This window comes from Apodemus sylvaticus, chromosome 10 (genome assembly GCF_947179515.1).
Source record: "Apodemus sylvaticus chromosome 10, mApoSyl1.1, whole genome shotgun sequence".
Lineage (NCBI taxonomy): Eukaryota > Metazoa > Chordata > Mammalia > Rodentia > Muridae > Apodemus > Apodemus sylvaticus.
The window spans coordinates 86,898,562-86,911,046 of NC_067481.1; positions in this window are offsets into that span (position 1 = coordinate 86,898,562).

The window sequence follows — 12,485 nt, forward strand, 5'->3', positions numbered from 1 at the left end:
TATTTTCTGTTTGCCAGTGGAATATCCAACTGAATATCAGAACACCAATTAAAACAATTGGAAAAGACACCAACAGTAACTACAGAGTTCTAGATATTCTTGACTCTAATAATCTGTGTCTCTCTACTTAATGGGACATCTACAAAGCATCTTTAAACTTTGAAACTTGTTATCCCCTAACCCCACCAAAATAAACAGAAGCCATATTATTCTTGTATGAAATCACAGTTTCTAAATGGAAGAAGGATTTGCCATTGTAGAGGACGGAAGTAAAAGCTTGAGAAACGTGACTGGCAGCAGCGATTCTAAGTAGGAAAGCAAATATTTACTCCTTTGACTAGAACTCTGTCACAGAGTTGAACGGAGTAATCAAGCATTAGGCTCCAAGAAGACATTTTTTATTTTTATTAGAATAACCATGAACCCAACTTGTTGGCATAAAAAGTATACACAATACCCTGTAAACTTAATGAAATATGGATTGTGTGCCTTTTCACTTGTGACTTTTTGTATCCTTAATGGGGCAACTTATACTTTTGAATTAAAAAAGAACCCCAAAATGTTAGGACCTAATAGGCACCTTTAATTTCAAAACCGACACAGAAAGGACCCTTAAGGTTTAAACAGAATTTTTCAGGCTTTGTGAATTTTATCCAGATCCTTCACCTTTCTACATTGTAGCTTTCAAAGTGTGAATATAATTAACACTCTTCTGCAATAACCTTTTTGTGGTTGCCAAAATTACCATCCATTTGCAGCTTCAGCTTCAGATGTGAATCCTTGATCTCTTAATTGTCTCATTCTTCTTGCGACTTTTCTTATATCACGAAGAAAGCTGCTCATTTTCATAGACTAGTTCTTGCTTGTCACTGTGGTATCAGCAGCATTTCCTGATGTATTTTCTTCAGAAAATTTTGTTAAACTTGCCCATCTTCTTTTTATTATACAGATCTATCTCATGCTTTAATTTAACAAGATAAAAGCAAACCTTTCTCATCTTTAAAATATTAATTATTAATAAAAGAACCTACACATTTTCATGAGAGAATATATGGGGCACCTGAGTTAAGTCAAATGGAATGAAGTATAATTCCTTTTCTAATTCATTGTGGTTTTTTTATAGCTAAGATTATGGTAATAAACTTCAAAATAAATCCCTGAATACCTTTAAAACAGAAAACATACAATTTGGAATATTAATATAATAATCTTTGGTGGTAAATTATTTCCCCATCTCCATCTTCATACCTACCAGCTATATATTCCTTTCCTATTTGAGAAAGAAGAAAGTTGCATTTCTATTCAAAAAGTAAGAAGCTGATGAAACTTGTTCTCAATCTCCTTAATCTGACAAACATCTACCGGTTGTCAGCATTGAATTTCCCCCACTGTACATTCTGATTTATAAAAATAAAACTCGGACACTCCCTTCTACGTGGTCTGTAAGGATATACTGAGAAGAGACAGTGAGACGGCTCAGCAGGTAAAACTCTTGCTGACAGTTCTGAGTTTGATCTCTGAACTCCACATAGTGGAAGGAGAGAACTGATTCTGCCAAGTTCTGCTCTGACCTCCATCCACATAGTAACTATGACAAATATATATCCTCAGAGTACACACGCACCCACCCACCCACACATACACACGCACAAATAAACAACATGGGGAGGATAGGAACAGAACTATGGAAAGGCATATACAAAACAGTAACAAAGAAGAAGACAGAATCTACATTACCAGATCTTACTCTAACTATATATTGACTAAAGCTCTACGTCAAACAGAGATTGATACAATGCACAAAATCTCATCACTGAAATACCATTGATTCTAGAAAATTATATAGGATATTTAAATACAAAGATACAGATTAGTTAACAATAACACTATAAAAGTAACTTTTTTAGCCACATATAATGGTCATCTCTAGGCTCACTGCTGAATATGCTCACCCTCTCTGGTTCTTTTTGAACTCTAGCTGCCTGGTTCAACTCAGTTTTTCTGGTTCAAATTCCTCTCCAAGCTGACTGAGTCAATTGGTCTTCTCACAGCTTCTCACTGAATTGTTTGGCATAGCCTCAACTAATTGTAGCAATTAATTCTAATCTTCTGGCTCCTTCCTACTGTCTGGCTTCAGCTGCCTCTTTTGAACTGCACTGAAATATATGAACTCATTAATGAACTCATGCCCACTCCATTCACTGAACTGACACCCAACTGACAGATAAACTAAACCCCACTTAGCTAAACTGGTGGAACTCTTTCTCTATGTGCTGTTCTCAAATAGTTTTTCTCCTAAGAGCTGGGTATATAAAAATATGAACTATATAAAGGACCCAAGGAGCTGAAAGCGTTTGCAGCACCATAGGAGGAACAACAATATGAACTAACCAGTCCCCCACAGAGCTCCCAGTCCCAGAGACTTAACCACCAACCCAAGAGTACACGTGGAGGGACCCATGGATCCAGATGCATATACAGCAGAGGATGGACTTGTTGGACATCAAAGAGTGGAGAGGCTCTTGATCTGAGAAGGCTTGGTGCCCCAGAATAGGGGAATGCCAAGACAGGGAAGTGGGAGTGGGTGGATTGGTGAGCAGGGGGAGGGGGTAGCTTAGGGGGTTTTCAGGTGGGGGCAAACCAGGAAAGCAGACATTTGAAATGTAAATAAAGACTATAGCTAATAAAAAATATATGCCTCTTGACTAATTCTGTCAAATCTTTCAATGATTCATCCCTTTGTTTGCCCCTTAATTAGAAGACATTGTTTAGGATTAAAGGACATTGTTAGGACTGTATACTAAATGATTCCAGGCAGAGGGATTAAACATGTATCCTAGGGGTGTGTCTGCATTCCAGCCAGATCACACAGATGTAGATCTTTAGATGCTGACAGAGCAGTCATGTTGGCGAATTAAAATTCTCCTACAGAGGCCAATAACATGAAACATACTGCACAAACAGAAACCAGAGGCATCTGTAAGTATAAATTGTGAAAGTAGATCAAAGTTTCTTAATTTTTTTTTCTCATTGACACCTGACCAGGCCATCCTCTGCTACCCATGCGACTGGAGCCATGGGTTCCTCCATGTGTATAATAGAAGATGGATATGTTCACAATAGCTAGTGGGAAATTTTTAAAAACTTAATAAGAATATTTTTGTAAAAGCACATGTATGATAAAAGTATATCTAGCCAACTCACTCTAAATCTAAATAAGAATATTCAGAATTTCAGGAGAGGCTGACAAAGAAGGAGCAGACAGGAAAATAGGAACCATGTGAAGATTTTTGAGACCAGCATCATCCTGTTATTTTAATAATCAACCAATGCACTGTGTGGTGATCAAAACATATCATGGGAAGAGGTCTGTGTGGTCAGAGAAGATTACACTGGTCATAAAGCTGGTGTTGGTGCGCATCAGGAGCCTTAGAGCGCTGGGTAATCTAGAAGACCTTAACTTTCTGAAGCCATGCTGATAAATCTACTCTATTTAATTGAAGATAATATAGACACATATTATGTAGTGTCTACCTTAAGGTGGTTTTTTAAGATCTGGAAAGAAGGCATGTTTACTTTTAATTCTACTTCATACCCATAGCAAAGTCAATTGATGTATTTTATTTAGAAAGAGGTTCTCTTTGACTATTCAGGTACAAATTTATATGTGAGCTGAACTACGAACATATTTGCATTTTGTAGCTAATTTTAATTTTTTCACACAATGACTAACTTCCACAAGAAGGAAAACAGACGTATTGTCTAATGAGTACTGATAAATATCCCATTCCTTTGCAGTGAATAAAAGCTTGCCCCTACTGTCTTCTAATAGCTTAAGGGAGCAGACAGTGAATGCTGTCTACCCATTGCTCTACATCAGAGAAATGGCTGTGATCATCCCTTTACTCACACAGTGCTACATGCCAAGTACATCTTCATTTGTTCTCACAACAGCTCTGTGAGTCTAACATAACCATAAGACATTTGCAAATGAGGAATAAAAGGGGGTTGTAATTTTATCTGTTTTAAATATCCAAAGACAAAAGTTTAATGGTGTTCTTTGTGCAGAATTCTCTCTGTATTCTTACATGCCATTTTCTTCCTATTTCATTCTCAAGAGGACTATTTCATTACAGAATTAGAAAATGTTTACATTAAGAAAATCTAACTAGAGAGTTTAAAGTTAAACCCCCCAATACTCTATCATTATAAAACAACGCAATATTCTAAAACAAATGTTAATAAATGTGTAGTTGGTGTCACAAGACAACTATCTGGACAAACCTATCTGAAGAAAGATCATGTTCATTCATAACTATCTATTCTATTTTTGTTTCTAAGGAGGTCTATCCTTCCTTCTTAGTTCCTTATTCTATAGCTAAGCATTGTGGTTCTACATATTGTAGCTTTTTATCACTGACTTATCAGCTAATATCCACTTTTAAGGAAATATGTATCATAGTTGTGTTTCTCAGTCCAGGTTACTTCACTCAGAATGATTTTTCTTCTAGTTATATACACTGCCTGCAAATTTCATTATTTATTTATTCTTTTTAGTGGAAGAGTAATACTCCATTGTGTATCACAATTTCTTTTTACATTTACCTTTAGAAGATCACATCTAGATTGTTTCCAGTTTCTGAATAAATAAAGTAGCAGTGAAGGTAGCTGATCATGTGTCTTTGATGTAGGATGGAATAGCCATTATATATACATATATATATATATATAATACTCGAGTGTGAGTGTAGTATATATTGCTGAGTCTTGAGTTACATGGATTTCCATCTTCCGGTGGAATAATCACACATGTACAAACTTGCAAATCTACCAGCAGTGGAAGAGTGTACCCCTTACTCCATATCCTTGAGGCATGTGGTATCATTTCTTTCTCTCCCTCCATCTCTCTCTCTCTCTGTCTCTCTTTCATTTTTTCTTTTCTTCCTTCCTTCCTTTTTTCTTCCTTCCTTCCTTCCTTCTTTCTTTCTTTCTTTCTTTCTTTCTTTCTTTCTTTCTTTCTTTCTTTCTTTCTTTCTTTCTATATTTCTTTCATTTTGCTCTTAGCAATTCTGATAGTAGAAGAAATCTCAAAGCAAATTTGATTTGCATTTCCTGAAAACTAAGATTGTTGAACATTTTTCAATTGTTTCTCAGCCATTTGAGTTTTCTCTATTAAGAATTTACAAAAAGCTATAACACTGCCTTAAAAAAAAGAATTCCCTGTTTAGATCGACATGCAATTTTTAATTGGGCTATATTTTGGATATTAACCCTCTATTGGGTGTGTAGTTGGTAAAAATCTTTTTGCATTCTATATGCTGTCTCATTATCTGAATGAAGGCATTCTTCATTGTACAGAGGCTTTTCAGCTTCATGAAGTCCCACGTATTTATTGCTGATTTTAGTGCCTGTGCTATGTCTATTCAGACATTCATAAGTATGTCTACCCTATGACAGCAAGTTAAACGCTATTCCCCACTCTCTTATTGTGTTCACTGTCTGGTATTTATCATGAAGTCTTTGAAACATTTTTTAGTTTAGTTCTGTGCATGGTGGTAAGGGTGAAACTATTTGGTTTCTTCTATATGTAGCCATCTATTTTAATCAGAACCAAATTTTGAAGATGCTTCTTATTTTCATTGTGTAATTCTTACTTCTCTCTAAAAAATAGTTGTATATAGGTATGTAGATTTTTGCCTGAATCCTCAGTTTGATTCCACTCATCAATATGTCCATTTTGGTGCCAATACCATACTACTTTTATTACTATAGCTCTGTAGTAGGACTTAAAATCAGAGATAGTGACACTTCCCACATTTCTTTTATTATTCAGTATTATTTATTTATCTAAAGTTTTTTGTTTTGTTTTCTATATAGAGCTGAATATTGTCCTTCCAAGGTCTATGAAGAATTTTGTTGACATTTTAATGTTGAATGATTTGAATCAGCCATTGATACAATGGCCACTTTTACTATATTAATCCTACCAATCCATGAACATGTGAGATCTTTTCAACTTCTGTCATGTTCCTTAATTTCTTTCTTAAATGTGTTAAAGTTTTTATCATATAAGTATTTCAGTTGTTTGCTAGAGTTACACTCAAACGATTTTGTAGTATTTGAGACAATTTTAAAAGGTGTTGTTTCCGTGATTTCTTTCTTATTCCTTTTGTCACTTGTATATAGGGAGGTTAATGATTTTCATGAGTTAATTTTACATCCAGTTATATTGCTTAGTCTTTATCAACTCTGGGGACTTTATTTTTAGATTTATTTATTTTATGTATATTAGTATGCTGTCACTGTCTTCAGACACATCAGAAGGAATTGGATCCCATAACAGATGGTCATCATCCACCATGTGGTTGCTGGGAATTGAACTCAGGATGTTTGGAAGAGCAGTTAGTGCTCTTAACCCCTGATCCATCTCTCCAGCCCAATTCTAGGTATTTAAACAAAGAATTTTCAGGGTTACTTATGTATACTTATGTATATAATAAATAGACTTCCCATCTTTCTGTTTGTATCCCTTTGATCTCCTTTAATTGTCTCATTTATCTAACAGAGTTAAAAAACTACGTTGGATAGGTATGGAATAAATGGACTGCATTTTCCTGTTCCTGATTAACAGAAATGCATTGAGTTTATCTCCATTTAAGTATTCAAGTGTTTTATTGAGAATATTTCCCTCTATGTTAAGGGAAATTGTCTGATAATTTTATTTCTTTGTTGGGTCTCTATGTGGTTTAGTTATCAGACTAACTGTGGTCCTACAAAAAGAATAAATTATTCTGCTTTTTCTATTTTAATAATTTGAAGAGAATTAGCATTAATCCTTCTGAATGTGGTAGAATTGTGAATTAAAAATTAACTGTCCCTGAGCAGATTCTTTCTCTGGGGAGTCTTAGTCACTGGCTTTATTTCATAGGAATATAGGTCTGTTTAAGTTACTTATGTCATTTTGCTTTAATGTTGGTCAGTGGTATATATTGAGAAAATCAACCATTTCCTGTAAATTTTACAATTTAATGAATTACTGATTTTATAATTATGTCCCTATGATTATCTTGATTTCCTGTGTCTGTTGCTTTGTCTCCTTTTTCATCTCAAATCTTTAAAATTTGTATTTAAGAGTTTGCTAATCATGTTTCTCAAAGAAGCAACACTTTGTTCCATTAATTTTTTGTATTCTTGTTTTTTTCTTTCTACTTTATTTATTGCAGCCCTGTGCTTTATTATTTATTGCCATTATGTCTTTTGATTGTTGCTTCTTTCTTTTTTTTTCTAGAGCTTTCAGGTGTGCCTTTCTGTTACTAGTATTAGATCTCTCAAGATTTTGGGAGTTTTTTTCATTGTTGTTGTTGTTGTTTCTTTCCTTCTTAGCTTCTTTTATTTTGCTTTTATTTAGGAATTTAGTGCTATGAACTTGCCTTTTAGAACGGCTCTCATTGATTACCACAAATTCAGATATGTTATAGTTCTAGAGAATCTTTAATTTCTTTCTTAATTTCTGTCTTGTCCCATTTTATATTCAGTACTGTGTTGTTCCATTCCCATGATTTCGGAAACTTTCCATTATTTCTGTTGTTAATATGCCACTTTAACCTGAGGTGATCAGATAGGAAGAAGAGTGCTATCTCAGTTTTATTGTCTATACTGAGACTTGCTTTGTGTCTGAGTATGTGGCCAATTTTGGAAAGTTCCACGAGGCGCCAAGAAGAAAATACTTTTTTTTTTCGGATTCGTGTGAAAGGTTCTGTAAATATCCATACAGTCTATTTGGATTGGGGCATCAGTTAGTTCCAACACTTCTTTCTTTAGTTTTTGTCTGGATGACATGACTATTGGCATGTGGGAGGTAATGAAGTCTTTCACTCTCGGTGTGTGAAGGCCAATATGTGATTTAAGCTGTAATCATGTTTTGTTTTTGTTGTTATTGTTGTTAGTTTGTTTGTTTTTAAACTTGGGATCTCTTATGGTTGGTGCCTATATATTAAGAATTCTGATGTTCTCTTGGAATTTTTCTTTGATGAGTATTTAGTGGTCTTCCCTATCTTTTCTTATTAGTTTTGGTTTGAAGTCTATTTTGTTAGATATTGAAATGTCTACACCAAATTCTTTCTTGGGTCCTGTTGCTTAGAATAAGTTTCTCCATCATTTTTATCCTGAATGATGTGTATCTTTAATGTTAAGGTGTGTTTTTTGGATGAAACAGGGGGATGAGTCTGGGGTTTGAATCTATTCTTTTGGTCTATATTTTTAGCCTTTGCTTTTTGTTTTGTTTTTTTAAGGGATAATTGAGACCTTGGACATTGAGAGTTATCAATGACCAGAGTTGTTTGATTTCTGTTATTTAGTTCTTGTTGATATTGTGATATGGTTGTGTTTCCCCCTTTTTTGTTTTGATTAGATTGTCTAGGATTATTTCTTCCTTTCATTTTCGTCAGGTAGTTTTTTTCTTCAGGTGGAAGTTATTCATCTAGCACTTCATGTAGGACTGGTTATGGGGACAGTTATTTAAACTTGGTTTAATCATAGCATGTATTTTTCTTGTCTATCTATTGTCTGAACATTTTACTGGCTATAGAAGTCATCTGGGCAGACATTTGTAGTTCCTTATACTTTGTAGCACATCTGTTCTAGGTCTTCTAGCCTTTGTAGTCTACATCGAAAATTCAGGTATATTCTAATCTGTTTAACTTTATAGCTTATTAGGTCTTTTTCCTTCATGTTTTTAATATTCTTTGTTCATTCTGTACATTTATTGTTTTGATTTTTATGTGTCAAGGGGGCATTTCTATTGTAGTCCAATCAACTTGGCATTCTATATGCTTTTGTTTGTTTTGGGGTTTTTTGTTTGTTTGTTTGTTTGTTTGTTTTTCCAAGACAGGGTTTCTCTTTGTAGCCCTGGCTGTCCTGGAACTCACTCTGTAGACCAGGCTGGCCTCGAACTCGGAAATCTGCCTGCCTCTGCCTCCCAAGTACTAGGATTACATGAGTGTGCTACCACCGCCCGGCTCCTGTATGCTTTTTATAGTAACTCCTTTAAGTTAAGGAAATTTTCCTCTATGATTTTGCTGAAAATATATTATGGGTCTTAACCTAAATTTCTTCATTTTCATTGATTCCAATTAAAATAGATTTGATATTTTCCTAATTCACAGATTTCCTAGACATTCATGCCTTATTTTTGTTTGTTTGTTTTCAGGTTTAACTTGTTCTTTGATTCATGTATTGAATGTATTCTGTTGATGGTACTTGCCTCTGACATTACTCTTCATGTTTTTAATTTCTCATTTCCAGATTTCACTCAGTATGAATTTTAATTCAATTTCTACTTTAATATATTAAACTATTTTATTCATAATATTCCACTACTTCTTTGTGTTTCCATACATTTATTTGAGTGATTCATTCTTCATTATGGACTTCTATTATATTCATGAAGGCTATTTTAAAGCCCTCATCTTGCACTTCAGCTATGTTTTATTTTGTAAGGCCGTGGGATGTTTGCTGGGCTGTAGAGATAAATTGTTCTGGCTGTTATCAGTTGTGTTTCTATGCTGGCACTAGGCATCTGATGCTGGGATGATTGTAATTATAGGTGATTATATCTGTTTTTTTCTACATTGTTACTTGTTATTTCCTTTACCACTCTCTAGTTCTTAGTATGTATACTGGCTATGTGTCACCTGGTAGGGAATTATTTAGAAATTCTCCCAAATGTTTTCAAGTGGAATATGTTTCTAGATATTGTGAATTATAAGATTTAATGTATTAGAAATGGTTTACCAGGAACACTTATGTAATAATTATAGTAGGAGATTTCTCCAACATACACATAATAAACCATATATGTCTATGTCTATGTTTATGTCTATATCTATGTGTAGATATATATGCATATACATACATTGTTTTAAATATATATTCTAGATACTCCTATTGTGTAGGAATGTGGATGGGCTAGAAAGGTTACTGAGGGATTCACGGAGGGAGTACCCTGAGAACAGGGACAGAGGATAAGAATAGGCCACAACAGGTAGTCTCTTAGAGAGCTGGGGATGAGTCAGGGGATAGTAAGGACAGAGAGGAGGGAAAATAAATATCTGAAAGACCTACCTGCTTTGCTGGCCTCCTTGCGTCTCTGTTAGGCTTAGCATTGCTTACCTTGAGAATACCCGATGGAATTGAGGACTGGAGCAAGAGGGGTGAGTGAGATTGAAGGCTGGAGAGATGACATTTGTTATCAACTGGATATGGGACATGGGTGGGGGGGGGAGTTCAGCAGGTAGTCTGCTACAGATCTGGGGTGAAACCTGGAGAGCTGGGTTTAGAGGAGAAGAGGGAGAGGTGAAGATCTATACTTAGCCCACCTGTTTCCTTGGCTAGCATGGTTTTCATCCTAAACATTAGAACAAGTTAGTGACTCACAGCTCATGATGATAAAATTAATAATTGAGTTAAAGGAACAGTGATTAGGATAGTGTTGACACCATTTCTTCTACAAATAAGCTAAATTTTGCTAATATTTTATAATTGATCATATTAACATCCATTAAGGATTCAGATGTTAAGCAACAATTTCATTTGGAGTGAAAAATAATAATAATTTCTTAATGCTAGACTTTGTAGTTCAAAGGCGGAGATACCAACACCTCTTCAAAATCATCTTGTATGTGTTTCATTATAAAATTCCCACTTTCCTTAACAGGTAAGAATTTAAGGGAATAGTTACCTCCCAAAATGTCAGATTATTGTATCTTCTAATGTATTTCCCTCCCTTTACCCTTAAATTAAAAGATATAATGTATTAGAATTGGTTTGCTAGGCTCATAACATCTATGTAATAATTGTAGTAGGACATTTCTCCAACATACATGTAATCAAACATATATGTGTATGTGTATATGATATACATGTATATATACTCACACATTGTTCTAGATATATAATTTATAACTTTAGATGATTCCCAGAAAGCAAGACCTATGGAAAGACCAGACCAACTCCATCTTGGATTCAGGCTCCATCCAAGAGAACCTGACCTTAGTTTGAACTTGGGTCATTTACCAGGCATTCACCTAACACTCCTCTCCAGGTCACTCCCTAACAAGCACCAATAAGGAGGAAAGCAAAAGTTACAGTTATATTTAAAGCTATTTACTTGTGAAAGTTTATGGTTTGACTCCCAGAACCAGGCAATCATTTTATAGGGCAGCAAATTCCATAATAGCCCCCTAATCAAATGTTTACCAAGCTGAAAACCCCCCCTCCTACTTTCTGTGTCTCAATAAATGCTTGCTTGAAACTGGACTAAGGGCTTTATTCTCCTATCCTGCTGCATCAGTGAAGGTGCTGCTGCCTTAGCTCAAATTTGAATACACACCCTTGTGCGATTGCATCACAAACAGGTCCTGGGTAGTCTCTTGGAGTTCCCAAAATGGACACAACACTATGACTCGGGGTGTTTTCTGCCACTGTCATTCTAAACTCTTTCGGTAGGACATATACCCAAATATTTAACTCTAGTTTGTTTCTACCTTTGTCCATTCATAGTGTCATTAATATCAACAAATTGGCAATTTATCTTCCAAACAAAATCATCTTATAAGAGACATTTGAAGTGTGATAGGATCTCACTTATTGTTTAGTAATCATTGTGCAACCAACACAGCTAAATCTCAAAAGCCATGAAATTAATTTCAAATGTATCTCATCAGTGGATTAAAACTTTTAGTTTAACTCTCTAGATGTACTTAAATTAATAACTTAATTAAGTTATATTGCAGCTGAGCTCCATTTTCTAACAGATGCATAGTACTAAGCCAATTTGTTGAGGCGACACTTTTCTCCATTGTTCATTGTTTGTTTGTCATCATTGACAGAAATGATAGAGAATTTCCAATTGGAATTCTTTACTCTGTGACAATGATTTATGTGCTAAACATCATGTCAGCATCCTGTTATCCTGGTCATTGTAGCTATACAGGTTGTCCTAAGTCTGCCGCTATAAATCTTCCAACTTTGTTTATTCTGAGATCAAGTTGAAAAATTGAAGTTCCTTTCATTTGATTTCTCCCACCCATGAATATTAATTCAGAAAAATTACACACTTTTTTATATTTTCACATAGGTGTAGAATGGTCTCATCAAAATTTTTCCCCCATTTCATTATCCACTGCACAGGACCAGCCTCAGTCTGGGGAGGGGATCCGAGAAAGGAATGTTGAAGAGCTGTGAAACAAATGACTCCAAGTCAAATCAGGGTCCATGCTGGTGGCCTATGTTCTGCTGAGACAGCTTTCCAGCCTGCTTTCCTGTTCTGCTTTCTTTTTCTCTTCATCTGCTCTCTCTGGGGATCTCCAGACAGCTCTCTCTCCCTCGCTCCCCATGTCCTGCTAGAGACAGTTCTCCAAGCAGTTCTCTCTTGCTATTCTAAATTTTCTTCACATAGCTCTTCTCTTGCAGATTATATGCCCAGT